At 38.8% G+C, this 19,104-nt stretch overlaps 1 protein-coding gene and 1 long non-coding RNA gene across 2 annotated transcripts in view; both read left to right on the forward strand.

Moving 5' to 3' along the window:
• P3H2 (prolyl 3-hydroxylase 2) overlaps window positions 1-19,104 on the forward strand; it is a 150,327-nt gene that overhangs the window by 74,233 nt on the left and 56,990 nt on the right.
• LOC116587236 lies at window positions 1,280-17,776 on the forward strand. The gene is made up of 3 exons (XR_004284356.1): window positions 1,280-2,146; window positions 6,083-6,085; window positions 17,766-17,776. It is a non-coding gene; the product is annotated as an uncharacterized LOC116587236 (long non-coding RNA).

Below are 19,104 nucleotides of genomic sequence, written 5' to 3' on the forward strand. Positions count from 1 at the left end.
CAAAGTTGAAGCCAGCTGTGAGCCTCTCAGGACCCCTTATTGGGCTGAGATTTTAAATATTTTGCTGATTAGGCAGTAAGATTTTCTGCTCTTCACTCCCACCCTCTTTGTGAAAATATACTCTTAAAATGCTTAAAGGAAACAGGATATGAAAATAAGAAATGAGGAACTTGTGTTGAGCACAGATTTTAGTACTTACCTAAAGGTCACACAACCCACCATATGGAGTTTAACTGATGACTATTACATATTAGCTTTGTAGTAGATGCTCAATAAATATTTGTTGGATGGACCCCATGTTGGTCAGCCTAGTTTTTGTGTAGAGTGTAATAGAAATGTATCCAGTCTATCTACAAGACCAGTAGCTTTCCACAGATAATAAACCAGTTTGTCCTAAATCAGGGTCACTTTATATAAGGACAAAAATGAAACAATGTGGATGACTTAAGTCAAAACCATCACCAGTCCTAGAAAAATCCTACTTTACATATTTATGTTCAGAAAGATGAAAGCCTGGACTCTTCATAAGCAATGGAAAGACTTTTTTTTAGTCCACACACTGATGACCATTCAGATCAGATTCCACTTCTGATATTATGATTTATAAGAAATGTCTATTTTTTAAATATTTGGTCTTGGGGCACCTGGGTGGCTCAGGGGGTTAAAGCCTCTGCCTTTGGCTCAGGTCATGATCCTAGGGACCTGGGATCAAATCCCACATCAGGCTCTCTGCAGAGTGCCTGTTTCCTCCTCTCTCTCTCTCTCTGCCTGCCTCTCTGCCTACTTGTGATCTCTGTCTCTCAAATGAATAAATAAAAAGTCTTTAAAAAAAAATTTAGGGGGTGCCTGGGTGGCTCAGTGGATTAAGCCGCTGCCTTCGGCTCAGGTCATGATCTCAGTGTCCTGGGATCGAGCCCCGCATCGGGCTCTTTGCTCAGCGGGAGCCTGCTTCTCTCTCTCTCTCTGCCTGACTCTCCGCCTACTTGTGATTTCTCTCTCTGTCAAATAAATAAATAAAATCTTTAAAAAAAAAAAAATTTGGTCTTAAAGTTCCCCAAACCCTTGGGATTTCCTGACTGATAAAGGCAATGGGAGCATCTTTTATTAGAATATTTTGTGTGGGGGCGCCTGGGTGGCTCAGTGGGTTAAGCCTCTGCCTTTGGCTCAGGTCATGATCTCAGGGTTCTGGGATGGAGTCCCGCATCAGGCTCTCTGCTTGTAGGGAGTCTGCTTCCTCCTCTCTCTCTCTCTGCCTGCCTCTCTGCCCACTTGTGATCTCTCTCCATCACATAAATAAAATCTTAAAAAAAAAAAAAAGAAAAAAGAATATTTTGTGTGTTGTCCTCAGTTCCTATAATCACTTCAGATCCATAAAGGTGAAATGGATGTCTTGTTTTGCGTAACAAGCCCCTTCCCACCAAAATGGAATTATGTCAATGAAATGACAGGGGCCAGTTGCCAGGATAATCAGCCTTGATTAGAGGGTTGGGACAAGTCCTACCCCCTGATTTCTGGGAAGACAGAAGGGCTGGAGGTTTAATCAGTCAGTCATCAGTGGCCAGTGACTTAATTAGTCATGCCTTTGTAATAAAGCCTCCATAAAAATCCAGAGAATGGAATTTGGAGATCTTCTGGGTTGATGAACACAGGGAAAGTTGGGGAGAGTGGAACAGAGCAAGAGAGTTTGGAAGCTTCACACCTTAGCCTACGCATCTGGCTGTTCCTGAGTTCTATCCTTTGATAATAAACTGGTAATCTAACAAGTACATTTTTTTTTTCTGAGTTCTATGAGCCACTCTAACAAATTAATTGAACCTGAGCAGGCAGGGGGTCTTTGGAAACTCTGGTCTGTAGCCAGTGGGTCAGAGGCAAAGGTAACAACCTGGACTTGATGCCTCAAATGGGGGACAGTGAGGGCAGTATTGTGGGATTGAGCCTTTAACTTGTGGGATGCATTTGATTTGTAGGACATTCACTGGTGTCAGATATTGCTTGTTGGTGTGGAGAAACCCTTTCATTCCCCCCACCACACATAGAAGAAGTGGAATCAGAATCTTTACCGTGTCTTATGAAAACATGATCCCCATTGTGTCTTAACTCTGATTTTCCAAAATTATTTTGCAGGTGCTAGATTAAGGAACCTTAAGTAACTGAAGTAACTTCTTTATGCATACAGGTTTGAGCAACATGATCATTGATAGACCTAGTAAAAACGATTTCAAGGTTCTGGCAATGCTTTGCAAACAGTCCTATCCCAGATCTTTCAAATCTCCCCGGAAATCTATGCCTAGTGTGAAGTTGTCCTGTAACTGGTGGTCTCCTTACCCATAAAGTGTAAGATGAATTTCTGCAGTGCCAGCTCCAGTGGACATTATGACACACATGTTGAATCATTATGTGGAAAGAACTGAAAGGCTGAATATCCCTTTCAGAAATATGTAATGCAACTATAGTCACTGTTCTCATTTCTGAATAGTTCTCAGTGAGTTTTCATCCCTGTTCCTTATTTCTAGAGTGTATAGAGTGTATAGTTTTAGCTGCATCATATAAATGGAATATAGGGGGCAGCCAACTCAATTCCTTCACTTTATTTACTCTTTCCAATCGACATGTGCTGAATACTTATAGACTGTTCTAGGCTCTGAGAGGAATAAGAATGAGTAAGTCCTATTTTCTATCCTTGACAAGTTCCCTATGAGTAGAAAAAACTCAAATAATTTCTTATATCATTTTCACTTTCCTATAAGTTCCATGCTATTTTGGAAGTCTTTGCGGGGATTTACTGCAGTCTACCTGACATGATATAAGAGTCTTATGTGTATTACTTAGAACATCTGGAAGGCAAAGACTATGAACATCTGGAAGGCAAAGACTATGTCTTCTTTGTATCCCTTGTTCCCATTGTAGTTCTTAGTACATACTGTGAGCTTGACATATTTTTAAACTGAATGAATGATCCAATGGTTTTGCCACTGTAAAGCTTTTAACTTTTAGCTAATAATCTAGTATCTGTGGGTCCTGCTTCCTCATCGAAGTGAGGATCATATATGCTAGGTCTTATAAATTTATGATATCAAAATTAGATGCATCCAATTTTGCAAATTATGAAACACTATGGGAATATGTAAAAGCACTCTTACTAAAATCAAGTATGTGCTTTCTTCTAACTGTGAGTTGTCATTGAACTATAATTGACAATAATGTTTGACGGAATCTGAGAGGCCTTGTTATTAGTGGAGAACTCAACCATAATATGTCCCATAAAATTTTCCTTCCTTATAATGCATCACTTCTTAAAAAATAAGTTTTAATGAAGCACAGTAAGCCTCGTTCATTTTTCAAAAATTTTAACCTCTGTCTTGTCTATAAAGTGTGAATTATTGTGGCATATGGTTCTATTCAGTGTATGATAAATACTGTGTGTACTTTGGGAAGGAAACTATAAGGTATGTTTCTGGCTTGTCTTGAGGAAAAAACAAATGGCCTATTCAGCTATTTCCATTTCTGGTTTCAGTGATTAACACATCCTAGAGGAACAACTTTTTTTTTTAGGCTACAATGCCAGTTACTATCCTTATTTCATCCTTGGCATTTCAGATGGAATGTAAACTGAAAAACATTGAGATTTTACTTTAGATGACTTTTCCCTCTTCTGTTCCTGCTTGTGTCTTTCACATTTTTCTTTCTCTCTCTTTTTCTTTCTTTTCCCCCTTTCTAGAGTGAGTTCTTCTTGTACATATCTGGGTTTTTATCCAGAAAGACACCAGTGGTGATTGAAATACTCCAGGGCCATGCCTAGGATTTGGGGGTGGAGTGGATGCTCAGGAGGTGAAAGGCCTCAGCAGCAGGTTCTGGGTGTCTTACCAGAACAGCACAGCATAGCCTCCAAGAGGCCTGGGGCCAGTCAGGACTCCATGTTAGTTCCGGGTCTTGCCAGTAGAGGGGATGAGCATCTTAGGAAACTCCGTGTTTTGTATTCTTCCCTGCGATGGTTAGTCAGGTGCGGCCAGGAGAGGGGATGGGGAAGAGGTTCAAGGAAACAAAGTGTTTAATTCGCTGGTCCTAGAGAGAGCGAGTCGCCACATGAAATGGGGACCGTTAGCAGGGAACAACAAGGGAGCTGGCTCCACTAAGCAGCTGGGGAGAGGAGAAGGAGAGAGAGAGGACCCATGGGCAAGTGCATTTGTTGTGAGTCAGGGTGGAGTACAAAGCAGAGAGCAGGAAAGAATTTCATTGCTGTACTGTAATGTCACTATATCACAAAGGGGGGAAGGCAAGAAGGGGAATTTGAGGCAAAGGCAGTCTTATCACACTGGTGCACCTGGACACCTGGGCAGGTGTTCACATCCTCTTAGTGGTGACGTTGAAACAGCAGGAAAATGTGATTTTTTAAAATTTAAATTCAATTTAATTAACATATAGTATATTATTCGTTTCAGAGGTAGAGGTCAGTGGTTTATCATTTGCATATAATGCCCAGGGCTGATTACATCACATGCCCTCCTTAATGCCCATCACTCAATTACCCTGTCCCTGTACTCACCTCCCCTCCAGCAGCCCTCCGTTTGTTTCTTATAGTTAAGAGTCTTGTCTGGCTTGTCTCCCCCTTAGTTTTCCTCTTACTTTCTTTAGGAAAATACAGAATTTAAAAATTCATAATATGGAGTGTTGGTCAACAGAAGTTTGCTCTAATTTGTTCTTGGATTTAGACATACATCAACACCAACTTTAATTCAGTTTTATTTTTATTTCCCGAAAGGATAGTTTCCATCATCAGTGTGAGCTAGCTATTCTCAGGCATGTTTTTATATTGGAGGTCTTTGAGATCCGCAGAGAAGTACAAGTTTATCACAGACTGGAATATGGCTTCATCATGAAAATAAATGGTAACCACTTATAGACCTTATTATTTGAACCCACACATTGATGCTCTCACACTGTTATGGGAATAACACACTGTGTTAATCTTTTTTTTTTTTTTTTTAAAGATTTTATTTGTTCATTCGACAGAGGGAGATCACAAGTAGGCAGAGAGGCAGACAGAGAGAGAGAGAGAGAAGGAAGCAGACCCCCCACCAAGCAGAGAGCCAGATGCGGGACTGGATCCCAGGACCCTGAGATCATGACCTGAGCCGACTGCAGAGGCCTAATCCACTGAGCCACGCAGGAGACCACACACTGTGTAAATTTTTAAGAAAAACTACAATTGTGTTCAACAAACGTTGAATGTCTGTAACATGTGACACTAAGATAGATACAAAAAAGTGTAGACATAGTGTTCATAGTTCCATTGTTTAGGACGTGGTCTTATGAAAATGCCTGAGGGTAAAATCCGCATTTGTAATTCAAATGTGCATCAGCCATCTAAAATAATTTAAAAGCATGCTGATTAATAGCTACATGAAGAAAGCAGGATTATGCAAATAGGATGCATGGCTGTGGGAGACTGAGGGATAAAGACTAATCGAGAGTAAAAAAGTCCATTTGCTAAAATCTTAGTATAAGTAGTATTAGTATAAGTAGTATCTTATTGTTTTCTGTAATTTCTACTCAGAGGAGTGATTCTTCCGTGGAGTCCCTATTTTTTGTTGTAGCCCAGGGGTCTGTGTAGCCCTCAAAATTATATGCAAAATTGTGTATATATGAACATCATATGTGGGAGAAATCTAAAGCTTATAGTAGGTTCTGAAAGTAATAATCCAGTAATATTAAGATTCACTAATGCAGATTTTGAGTTATAATTTGCTTCCCTTTTAGGGAAGGCAGTGTTTGGTGGAAGGATCCTAGAACTGGGATAGAAGGGCACAAATTTTAGCCCTTAATTCTTTCCATTCTAACAGTGTGACCCCACATGTGTGTAACCTACAATATCTTTATCTCTAAAATGGGTGAATATTTCCTTCCCTTCTGAAAGTCAGATGGATGATATGGGCTACAGGGATATTACTGTTGTCTTAAATTGTTTGGGCTTCTGCAACTGCTAATCTTTGATAACTTTTCTTTGTTAGTTGAAAATTGTATTATATTACCAAGTGATATACCCTTCCTGTCTTGCCAGTGTCGTCAACTTAGTTTTTCTAAGGTTGTTATTCAGTTCATAGATTTGTGATGCCTTTGGAGGCCTTTTTTTAAAGTGAATCAGTGCAAGTCTCTAAAAATCCATAGTCATTGCCTGGTCTACATGGTGGAGGTGGTGGGGGCAGATGGATCATTGCACTGGGGCAGAGCAGAGGGTGTCCCTGGCCTGTGTCAGAGGCTACAAAGGTAATTTGAGAGAACTGATTTTGTTTTCTTTGACTAAAGCTCAAATGTAGGTTTAGAGAGTGAGATTGAGGGAGAAATAAAAAAGAACAGAAATGAATGTGATTTGACATTAGAGTATGAATTCAATTCTCTATCTTGTCTCCATGCAACCATGCTGATATTCTTTCTGAAACTCAATGTTTCCATTTTTAAAATGAAGATAAAGAAGAATAATCTCATAAATTATATTAAACATGAAATACTTGTATCTCTGAGATGCAGCTTGTTGACTAAAGTGATGCACCACTTTAAATGTTATTACTCATTAAGGAATAATCATTTCAATACAGTTCCAAAGTGCAAAATAATTGGATCACTCCCTTGGAGTTTATTCAGATGGTATTTCACTGGTATTTTATTTATTCCAGTAAATGGAGTCTGGTCCGTATGCATCATTTACCATTTGTTTGGGGACCCATGCATCATTAGTGAAGAACAAACTTCTCAAATGAGAAATCAGACAAAATAAAAAGTGAGAAAGAATTTGGAAGAAAAAGAGTCCTGTAGTCAAAAGACAGAAGCTAGCAGGGAGTACTGGAGAGCGGCAGAGGGGAGGTGGTGGCAGCCACCAATCCTTCCAGAAGTAACTTTTTTCTGAACTTGGAAAAATGGGACGCCAACGGATTCAGAATTAGAGCAGTGCAGACGGTGATCACGATAGAGTAAAGTTATTCACAGGAACCATTCATGCAACTGCCAGCTTCGTAGACTCTTCACCGCAGTTTCCAATGTATGACTTGAGCAAAACTCCTGAACAGTTGGGCACGGTTTCTGATTGTACCTCTCAGTACCTGCCCCCACTCCAGATCTCACTGCTAATTAGCAACACATGTTGAGGGAAAAAGTCCAGTAAGACATTCCAATGTGAGATCTGGATTTGCTTTAATTCCCCAAATCCCTTCAAGCTCCACAGATGGTTCTTGGTCATTTGCTTTCTGTTCAGAAGGGGATAACTTTGAGTTATCAATAGCTCAGTACTCCCATCCTGCTGCCTTTTAGTGTGAATTGAGGTAAAGGGTATGATAACAGTATCAGTAAAATAACAGAAACGAAAGGGAAACCCATGGGAACCTTGACAGGTGACAGAGAATTTTGATATATAGATCACAGCTGGTGGATCAGAAGGGAACGACCATAGAATGAATAACCTGCATATTGAATCAAGGGTTCGAAACAGAAAACAAGTTCTTTAAGGATTTAAGATTGTGTAGTCTTTAGAGAATTAAAACTTTTTATGTCTCTTTAATAAACCTTATGTTCATATAATATTTGATAATTTTAATGTTATATATGATTGGATGTTATATACATTAATTTATTCAATTCCCAAATAATAATAGGGTGAGTAGAGTGTCAGTCATCCTCATACCTATTTAATATATAATGACCCAGAGAAGTTAACATTTTTTTTTTAAGATTTGTTTATTCATTTGAGAGAGAGAGAGAGGGTGCCAGTGGGGCAGGGGCAGAGGGAGAGAGAGAGTCTCAAGCATACCCAGCACTGAGAAGCCTGGCATGGGGCTTGATCTCACAACCCTGAGATCATGATCTGAACCAAAACCAGAGTTGGACATTTAACTGACTTTGCCACCCAGGTATCCCTAAAATGTTTTCTTAAGCCATGCAACAAATACTATAGGAGTCAGGGCTCAAATGCTGGTCTTCTGGTGCCAAGTCCTTTGTTTTACCAATTATTCTTAATTGCCAAAGAATCGCATTAAAAAGTTAATTACCATATGGTTCCACTTATTTGTGGAACATAAAGGAATAGCATGGAGGACATTAGGAGAAGGGAAAAATGTAGGGCGAGAAATTGAAGTGGGAGACAAGCCATGAGAGACTTTGGACTCTGGGAAACAAATGGAGAGTTTTAGAAGGGAGGTGGGTGGGGGCATAAGGGAGCCCGGTGATGGGTATTAAGGGGGGCACGTATTACAAGGAGCACTGGATGTTATATACAAACAATGAATCATGGAACACTACATCAAAAATTAATGATGTATGGGACGCCTGGGTGGCTCAGTTGGTTAAGCCACTGCCTTCAGCTCAGGTCATGATCCCAAGGTCCTGGGATGGAGTCCTGCATTGGGCTCCTTGCTCGGCAGGGAGCCAGCTTCTCTTGCTGCCTCTGCCTGCCTCTCTGCCTGCTTGTGTGTACTCTCTCTCTCTCTATCTCTGGCAAATAAATAAAATCTTTAAAAAAATAAAAATTTAAAAAAATGATGTATTGTATGGTGACTAACATAACACAATAAAAAAAATTTAAAAACATTAAAAAAAATGGAAAAAATAGTCATTCTGCAAGGTATTTTCAAATATTTCAGATGTACTTATTTATGTTTAATTTGCCTGGAGTCAATATGCACCTTGTGGTGTAGAGTTCTATTACTTTTGACCAATACAACCAGTTGTATAATCAGCACCAAAATTAAGATACAGAGCAGTTCCATCACCCCCTCAAAATTTTCTTGTGCTACCCTTCTATAGTGAACACCTCTCTCCCCTTAGCCCTTTACAGCCATTGATCTCCTCCTTGTTCCTCAGTTTTTGCCAATTCCAGAGTATCTATCAATGGAATCAAACGGTGTGAAGTTTTTGGAATCTGGCTTCTTTCTGTTTTCAAAATATGTTATGGGAGTGATTGGAATCACATGGAGGATATGTGATTATTTTCCTTTTTTAAAAATTTATGCCTGGAACTGTACCATCTCCTTAAAACAGCTGAACTCCTGTGTTTATGGTGAAACCGGATGTCCAAATTTGGGAGACGAATCATTATTCAAATTACACCACTTGCAGCCTGTACCCAACCCTGAGAATGCTAGTCTGACTCTCACTTTCTCTGAGTGTCTCTCCAACATTATCAAATGTGGCTTTCAATGGAGATGATGAGGATAATTATTGATATGTGATTTGGTATATCACCTCCCTCTCTCATCAGCCTTTTGCACAATTTTATTTATAAAAGAGTTCCGCGCAATTACTTTTAAATGCCTTCACATCTTGTTGAGTCTTGTGTCGTCACTTGATAGGAGACCACGTTAAAGCTTTATAGAACATCGTGTTCAGTTTGAATATTGTCTTAGAAAGTGTTTTGGAACATGAGCTTAAAATTGTAGGAATACCTATATCAGGAAAATGAATGTAAATCCAAAAGCAGAAAATATAAGCTTCCTCTTTGCCAAAGCACTGTATGCAAATTTATGTTTATTGAGTGTTTGATTATAAGCTAACAAAACCATTGAGAGGTAGAGAATTTCATCTGGAGTGATAGAATGTGAATACTGCTCCTTTCTGCTTGGACAAATAATCAAAAACATGGGATTTCAGGCTAGATGGCTTCTGCAGTCTTTGGTAAATTGCTTAAACTGCGGGGATTAAAAAGCAGAAAAACCAGGTGCAGGTAATTCGATAAGGATAGTTTTTCTTCCTTGGGAAATTTCAAGAATTAGAGCCAAATGCCACATCCAAATAGCATGGATTGAAAAAGTCATGGTGTACAGAAGAAAATTGAAATGTTCCTTCCAGAACAAGACAGAATGGCTGTAGGCAATGCAGTAGACATACACTAAAAACACCACAGCAACTAGTGAGATAAAGCATCTAAGATTTTCTCTTTGTGGTCATAAATAGCAAAAAAGCTAAAAAAAAAAAAAAAAAAAAAAGAAAAACAACAACAACAACAAGAAAAACAGGTAATTTAATGTCAAGTAGTATGAGAAAAGTACCAAATTGAACCAGATATTTACTTTCTTTAATGGATTCCTTTGTAAGCCTTTGTAAGTTTAATATTAATCTTTAAGATTTACATTTTGGTTGTTTTAATTATTAAAAGGCAAACACCACAATACTGCTAGCTCAGTTAAGTCACATCTGCAAAAAAAGGCCAAAACTTAAGAGTCTGTCTTGGTAATAAGGTGCCCTCTATAATCTAGTGACAATTAATGTAATTACAGACGGTGTTTCCAGGAGGAAATAAGAAAGCCTAAAGTTTTGACCTTACAAATCCAAAGCTGCAAACGTGCCGTGTCAATGTTAACGTTACGCCGCTCTCTTCCGGGGACTTCTGAGTCCGTGTCCCACTCTTCCGGCCTGTGACTGAGCCGGAGCTCTTTGTTTCCTTTCATCCTTCCTTCCTCTTTTCCGTTTTGCAATTTTACTTAAAATTTAATATTGAATTTTTATTCTGAGCCTCTTGAAGCTAAATCACAGAAGCTAAATCCCATGTTAACCGAGGCGTTAACCCGCAGTGCCATACTTTTAACTAAACTTGCAGAACTTATCCCAGTTTCACCCGTTTTTCCACTATTGTCATTTTCTCGGCCGTAGGATCTCACATTGAATTTAGTTGTGCCCCTCAGTCTCCTCAATTCTGTGACAGTTTCTCAGTCAACACTTGGTCTTTAATGACCTTGACGTTTGTAATGAGTAATAGTCAGTTATTTCTAGTTGAAATTTTAAAATTTGTTTATCCTGGGGTGCCTGGGTGCTTTAGTCCATTAAGCCTTCTGCTCAGGTCATGATCCCAGGATCCTGGGACTGAGTTTCATATCCAGGTCCCTGCTCAGGGGGGAGTTTGCTTCTCCCTCTGCCCATCTGCCTACTCATGCTCTCTCTTGCTTTCAAATAAATAAATAATAAAATCTGTGTTGCAAATTTTAGCTGAAACTGTAAATGTTCGTACCAGTCTGCATTTGTTCCTTTGTGAATTATCTGATCATATCTATTAGTTATGGCTTAAAAGTTACAAAATCCCCTTATATATTAAGACAATAACATAAATCATACTTGTTAAAGAATACTTTTGCCATCATAAGTATGTCATTCGATGTATATAAGGGTTAATTTGATTTTATTTTCTTAGTTTATGTGTGTTTCCATTGACAAACTTTTTGCTTGTGATGTCCTCATCGTTTTAGATGTGAGAAAGTCTCTTTTATCTAGAAATCAAAAATATTTAATTCTAGTTGTTTTATAGTTTGATTATTTTAAGGCATTTAGAATTTAATTGATTTGTAGTTTACTTGTAGTGTCTTCCATCACTTCTAAGCCTGAGAATATCAGACATATTCACATGTATTTTATTCTAGTTTTTTTAAATATATAATTTGAAAAAAAAATTCGGGCATGTAACTCTAACCCATCTATAATTTATTAGTAATATAATACTGGGCTAAGATCAAAGTGGTATTTTCTAAACCCAGTTTTTTCTAACATCATTTATTGATTCCTTTCTAACATCATTTATTGATTTCATGTGCTATTCTCACTTTCTGAGAACATTTTTACATCACCTTTCTAATATGAAGTCCTTTCTATTCTAAGATCTGCTTATGGGCTATCCAGTTTGTTCCACTGATATCCCGTCCAGTTTTCCCTCATGAATTGATTATTTTAATTACTTTGGTTTTATTATAGCAAACTCATTCTCATTACTTTTGATTTTCTTTTTTTTTATTTTTTAAAGATTTTATTTACTTATTTGACAGAGAAAGATCACAAGTAAGCAGAGAGGCAGGCAGAGAGAGAGGGGGAAGCAGGCTCCCTGCTGACTAGGGAGCCCGATGTGAGGCTTGATCCCAGGACCCTGGGATCATGACCTGAGCTGAAGGCAGAGGCTTAACCCACTGAGCCACCCAGGTGCCCTACTTTTGATTTTCAAAATGTACTCTGTTCTGCTTTTCCGTTTTTCCATGTGAACAACAGAATCATTCGGTAACATTCTAAGAGAACCTTATTCTTCTAATTATTTAGATCTTTTCTCTTAGTGAAATTTTTTAGTTATCTTCATGTAGCTATAACATATATAATGGTCAGTTTTAAAGTTTGTCCATGTAATCTGCAGACATTTTCCCATTATACATTTAAAATGTTTATTAAAGTAATAGAGGAATGCTACACACTTTATATAATTAACTATTTTTGCAGGTATTTAATTGAACTTTTAATAAGTCTAATAATTCAGCAGATTTTCTTGGTATTATCAAGTAATGATGAATTTTATCTCTCCTTTTCTATATTTTTTTGTTGCATCTTGTTTTATTGGTCAGAACAGTTTATTTATTTCTTGAACAGTTTCCAGTTTATTTATTTCCAGAACAGATTTAAATAACTCTGTGGATAAGGATTTCTCTAATATTTGTCATTATGAATTTGAGTCAGAAACTATATTGAATGTAAGGCATAGAACAGATACTTTAATAATAAAAAAAGAAAAAAGGGAAGTCACCAATTTCCTTTTGCCCTCTGGCACTTCTAGAGGATTATAGTTGTGAGATACTGACCTCAACTTGGCATATTAATATATAGACCTCACCAAATAAAATTGTCAAGTTGGGTTACTTAAGAATAAATACAGGCAACAATATGCAGTTTCTAAAAATCCCTGTATTTCTGTGATCTAAGACTTTATTTCTTGTCATTATCAGTTAGAGATTAAGTAACAGGTCTACCTTGATCTAAGAACTTAATAGAGAATTGAATCCCATCTGTGGGGATTAGGAACTTCTATTCGGATATTGGGAGCCCCATTAAACCAGAAAATGTACAAGAGGTACCTGTGATATCCACATTTACCATAGATATTCAATAAATATTAACTACTCCCCACTCCAGCTTTTAAGAGATAATCAAATATTTAATCAAAAAACACAGGGCAGTACTTCAGGTCTTGGCAAGAGCCTGAAAAATTAAAAAGGCCTGTGAATGACTTTGGGAGTCAGTGGTTAATTTCAGGCTTTCTGCCTCCATCTTGGCTTCCTGGAAATATCTCCCTGTATCCTGCCCCCCCCTTCCCCAAGTCGAGGTCCAGATACAGCATCATTTTCTTCTCTCATATCAGCAGAGATTTGTTGGGGCTTTTAAATAGACTTTGTAAGGAAACTAAAAGAAAATGAAACAAAAATAAACATAACAATGAAATCACAATAGAACACAAGGTTCCATTAGAAGAATCATAGAATTTCAGTTAATTCTGGTAGTATTATTCACTCAGTAGCAAATCCTATGCAGGGCCCCACAAAGATGAGCTCAAGATACCTCTGAAGATTAGGTCAAAAAGACCTTTGGTCTGAGCTGTGGTTGCTCACAGGGGTGCACCACTGTGAGAACATCCCAACATGGAAACATGTAACAAGGAACATTCCTCTTCAAGTGTGTCAACTGCAGAGAAGAAATGGAGGGTTTCTGGATTCCAGAGCTGTACTGGAAAAGCTCTTCAGATGTGAATTTCCCTGTTCTTCCAAATCCTGACTTTATAATAAGTCCTTCACTCTGACTTTTCATTCTGTAAGAATAGGACTCAAAGGGAGTTTCAGTCCTACCTGTTTTCACTTTGGGATATCCTGGCTGCGAGGGCTTTCCAATTCCTCTTACTAAATATGCTAATTATCCCATTGAGGATAAGGGTCACATTTATCATTTGTCTCTTATTAGGTATGGTGCTTTAAATTTGGCTTCCAGATCATAGAAATTGTGAAAATCATGAATCACGCTTCTAGAAGTGTGTGCAGACAGTTGGAACTTAATGACAGGAATAGAAAAGCCACCTCAAATGAAAAGCCAAAGAATAGAGTACAGAGGGCTCATGGAGCAATGTGGACAGAGGGGAGGGTGGATGCCCAGACCCAGCACAGAAGACATCTTGTGTGCAAAACACATGGACCAGCATGGGGGTGGGTGGGAATCAGACTGGGACGGGGGAGAGCAGCAACGTGAGATCCAGAGAGGAATGATGAATGAGATTAATAGTAGATGGTCTATGATACATTTAAGATTCACGAAAGAGTAACTGTATCTACTATATTTAGAGATCTATTTTATTTTAGTGAAAATATCACTAATACTTACAAGCACTTTTACAGGCCAACCACTGACCTTCCCTATAACCTAATGTTAAGGTATAAGGTCAGAATGAATTATTTTATTCTAATATTTTTCAGGTACCCAGGATTATGGTATTTTACAAAGGGGTGGAATTAGCTGTGATAAAAAGGTTGAGATACCCTATTTTTGGTTGCCCTTGTAGAAGAATACAGAAGGATAATACCACGAGGCATGTTTATTTCATCCCGGCTCATAGTTAAGGTATTATCTGTTTGGAAGTTTCTCTCTCCAGAGCTAAGTAGCAAGGACTTAGTTAAGTATCATAGCTTAAAAATCACATGCCTCCAAGCCAGACTGCCTGTGTTTGAGTCGTGTTCCGTTATTTCTAACCCCATTTGTTGGGTTTGGCCAGCAAACCCTGAGACGATGAATGAAAGGATTATTCCTGACCCCTTAGTAGGAGAAAGGAGATCTGGGGACCAGATGCTCTAGTGACCAAAGACCTCACGCCAAGCTCCGTCTCTGTTTTTAGTGTGAGTTTAATCCATACACTACGTGCAAGGAAAGGAGTTCATGTACGTGACCACTACAGGTGTCTGCATTTTAAACATCTATTCCCTAGATAAGAACCTTGAGCCACAGTACGAATCGGGCAGCTTTCAGCCAAGAAACTGCAAAGGAGGCCCAGGGTTCCGACACTCCGCCTTTGCTTTTCAATTAGTCTCACCCAGGGAGTCGGATTCGATCGATCCAGGCACTGTGAATCCCCATACCCGTTAGCTTGGACAATTTCTTTTTAGTGCTCAGTACCTCGGTTTCCCCAAATAGATAAGACTGTATATTTACAAATAGATAGGACCATATCTATCTATCTCTCTCTATATATAATAGATAGGATATATATATTTACCAGCTGCTGGTAGTGGTACCTCTCTTATGAGGCTGTTACGTGGATTAAATGGGTAAGTGCTTATAAATCACCTGAAACTCTGCTTGGCTTGTAGAAAGTACTGTTGTTTGAAATAAAAATATAGACATCTTCTTCTTACCTAAACTTTCTCATTTTGCGGGTCCCAATACACAGCGAACATTCATTCAGCTGATACGGACATGCATTTCATTGCAAATCCATACCCAGATAAGAGAACAATTAATGTCTATAGGATCCATGCAGTTTACAAAGTTCTTCTCATTTCGGTACAATACTATGAGGAAAGAATTGTAAGAATCTTATTTTTAAGGGATGCCGGGTGGCTCTGTAGTTTAAGCCTCTGCCTCTGGCTCAGGTTATGATTGCAGGGTCCTGGGATCGAGCCCCACGTTGGGCTGGCTCTGTGCTCACCGGAGATCCTGCTTCTCCTTTTCTCTCTGCCTGCTGCTCTGCCTACTTGTGTTCACTTTCTATCTCTCTGTCAAATAAATAAACAAACTCTTAAAAAAAAGAAAATCTCATTTTTAAGTAAATCAGCGAAGTGAAAGGAAATCAATGACAGTTGGATTTATGAATGGATACGTGGATGGATGATGGGCAGACAGATGGACAGCCAGGGGATAGGCATTTGTTGGAATGAATATTACAGATTTGCACAATTTGAACTTTAAGAATGGACTTTATTTTTAAAAACTAGATGAGAAAGAGTTTACATGATCTAGAAACAACACATTTACAGAGAAGAGAAAGCTACTTAAAAAAAAGGTAATTAGGAAAGAAAAATGTGTTTTTTTGGACTTATGCATTAAAATAGTATTAAAAATCTAATTATTACAAAACAAAAAAAATTCTAAAAGGAAGTCTTTAAAAACAAAGTGAAATAAGCCAATTTAATTTCATTTTTCCAGGTTTAAGAAAGGCCAAAAAATAAAAGGAGACAGAGGCAAATTATTATTTCATGAGCTACAAAGATGAATAAGAAGCTGCTTTTGTACTTTCTGATTATTTCTCCACCAGATTAAAGCATTTACAAAAATGGTGTGAAATCTCTGAAATCACCCAAATGTTTTTTTGTTCTGTTAACTTTCTAATTCAAATTTCTGATGATTTGGAAACGTTTCATATTGGGTGTTGTGCAAGCATGGGTTTCCAGATGCCTGTAGTTTAGCATTATTTTAGGCTAACCATCTGGAGGACTCCAGCCTGGTGTAAAGCAGGGATTGCTGGTTATAGGGTCTTGAGGACTGAGGTTTCCCAAGTGACGTTAGGAAAATCATCCTTCCTTTCTGGGTCTAAGGTTCATTTCAATACTATTTATAACATTGAGAGATTTGGACTCCATGATGTCCCTAAACCCTGTGCAGCTTTATAACAAGCCAGTTTTCACTCCAGCATTTTAACTGGGATTTTGTAGCATTGCTTCCTTTTTGTTTTGCATTTTTGACTCAGTCCACTCCTCCTTGGAAAATGAGTACTTAGAAGGCTTTTCTGAAAGGCCAGCTAGGCTTCAGGCACTTCAGCAGGCTTTAAATAATCAGCATGTGTCTGTAGTAGCTGCCCAGCCAGACCACGCAGAGGAAAAATCACCCCACCCCTGGATGGGCTTCACACTAGAGACCCATACTTAACTGTGACCTTATTTATCTTTGCTGTGTATCGGAGACCGATCAGACAGAGCAGGCTTTCATGAAAAGGGAAGGCTCTGACTTTTAAGATGAGACCTTAGGTCAGGCCTGTTCAGCCATGAAAAAGAGGCTTATGAGGGAAAGTCCTTGAAGGACTCACCCGGCTGCTTTGGAGTTCCCGCTGATACTATATTTAGGAATCCAGGAAGCTGCTTTTAGAAAAGGGCTGGGTTAAGATAAAGAGGAGGAGGCACATTTAATTAAGAAAGTTTTCCAGGTCTTCTCCCCGTTAAGAATATTTTAATCGAGTTTACTTTTTCCTCAATCTCTTTGACTTTCACATTATTAAGATAACACATTTGTGTGCTGATTTCGTGTCCAGGGCTGTCAAGATACCTGATGCAGTTTTCCTTAAATCACTCCCGTTGTTTTTACCAGAAGCCTGGTGTATAATGTCATAGCCTTTCTGGAGGTTGCTACCACAGGTAATGGAAAAGACTTGGAACTGATTTGGTAGCTTTCTACTCTGTTACAGAAGTAGACTAACCGCAAACCTTTCCGATCAAAAGTCCTCAGGTCGTGATTGGGATTCATGGCAGAATTGTGTCCATGGGGCAAGGTGTGGTAAATTCCATTTTCATCATTGTTGTTGACATCCACTCAATGTCTACCCTTCCCAAACACTCAGGATAACAAGGAAGATAGGACAGGTTCTTGTCATTACAGGGGTGAAGGCAGGCTTCAGTAGAAATCATTATACCAACATCAGTTGTGTGTGTGTGTGTGTGTGTGCGCACGCGTGTGCGCGCGCACACGTGCACTCCCCTGCTCTAAATAATATCATGTAGATTTTTCCTTGTGTTCCTCATAGAAACTCCCTGAGGTAGGCCATGCAGGCATCCTTGATACTGTTTCATCACTGGGGTTACTAAAACTAAGAGGCCAGCACAGTGACTTGGCTGAGGTTCTTCAAGTGGAAGACAGACTCAGGTCATCTGTCTGCGTACTGTTGCAAAGTGCCAGATTACAAGTACTGGAAATGACAGTAAGCATCCTGACATGTATGGACGTGGGGATAGAAGGACATTCTCCTGTAAGAGGAGCAGAACAAATCGTTGAACCAGTACTGATGAATAATTTTTTGGACAATTTTTCAGTTCTGGAAACGAAGCCTCACCTCTCCAAGTATTCTGAATATGAAATCCTCACATTGTCCTTGTAGACTGGAAAGAAATACCTTGTATTTTGGCATAAAGATTCTTCCAGGGGAAGATGTGGTTACGAGTAACATTCATCTCCGTTGCCTGAGAGGAGTCTCTGTTCATAGACACTGGGAGGGCCAGTCCCCCTGGGGTTTCCTCTCCTCTGTTTGTCTAACTTGCCTTTCCTTAAATGCCAGGTCGAAGGAGTGACCGGACTGAATCGAAATGAATGGCAGCTATCTTGGCTTTCTTCAGGGAGGCCTTGGTCAAACTGGATTCCAAGTCTCCCCTGTGTGTTTTGGATCCAGATGAGTGGTATAGAATCCCGTAGTTTCTTCCTACATAAGTCACAGTAGCACGAAGCTTTATGCATCTATTTTTATAGTAGTCTGGCCCATGACCACATAAGAAGTTTGCAGATGTCTATTTCAGAGGGAAAGTTAAAAATATTTACTCTGCCCTAAAATAAGGAACAATTTAAATCCAATCCCAAGTGATACAGGCAGATATACATCCTTAACCACTTAGAGTTCATCCCCTCCTTATGCTTATATGGAAATAAACTAGGAGTGGGAAGGGATAGTTAGAAAGGCCTGAAATACTTACCTAAGCTTTGTTTTTCCCATCCAAAATGAGATTATTAACACCTGCCTTGGTGTGATGTTAAGAAGACTAAATAAGACAACATATTTAAAGTGCTGAGCACAGAGGTACAGTACATGATGACCACTATTATTATCATTGTTACTTTGCAGAAATGTGCATATGTTTGCAAGTGATCTTGAACTGAGAAATTGTGAATAGTTGATTCAGTAAGACAGACCACAATGTCTAAGAGCATAATTTAAAGTAGCAGCCCCTTTATTAGAAATTCTCTTTGCTGAGCAGAACACTTCCTCATGAAGTTTTTTATAATTCCTGAATAGGATAATTCATATAATTCCTAGAAGCTTTCACACTAAGGGGACCAGTTCATAAATATCTGTAGAATTGACCACTGTACCTTCACACACCTGCCAGCTCATGGCAAAGATAAGCTGAACACATTTTATTTCACTGATTTGTCCTAATCTGTTATCCTTAGATTTGTGCGTGTGTGTGTGTGTGTGTGTGTGTGTATGCATGGGGTTGCATGTGTCTACAGCACTAGCAAGTTTTCTCTGGCATTAAAGCACTTTTCTGCTCTCTTGGGGCCAATCTGCACCATTCTAATGTCCTG

Source organism: Mustela erminea, chromosome 1, assembly GCF_009829155.1.
Source record: "Mustela erminea isolate mMusErm1 chromosome 1, mMusErm1.Pri, whole genome shotgun sequence".
Classification (NCBI taxonomy): Eukaryota; Metazoa; Chordata; class Mammalia; order Carnivora; family Mustelidae; genus Mustela; species Mustela erminea.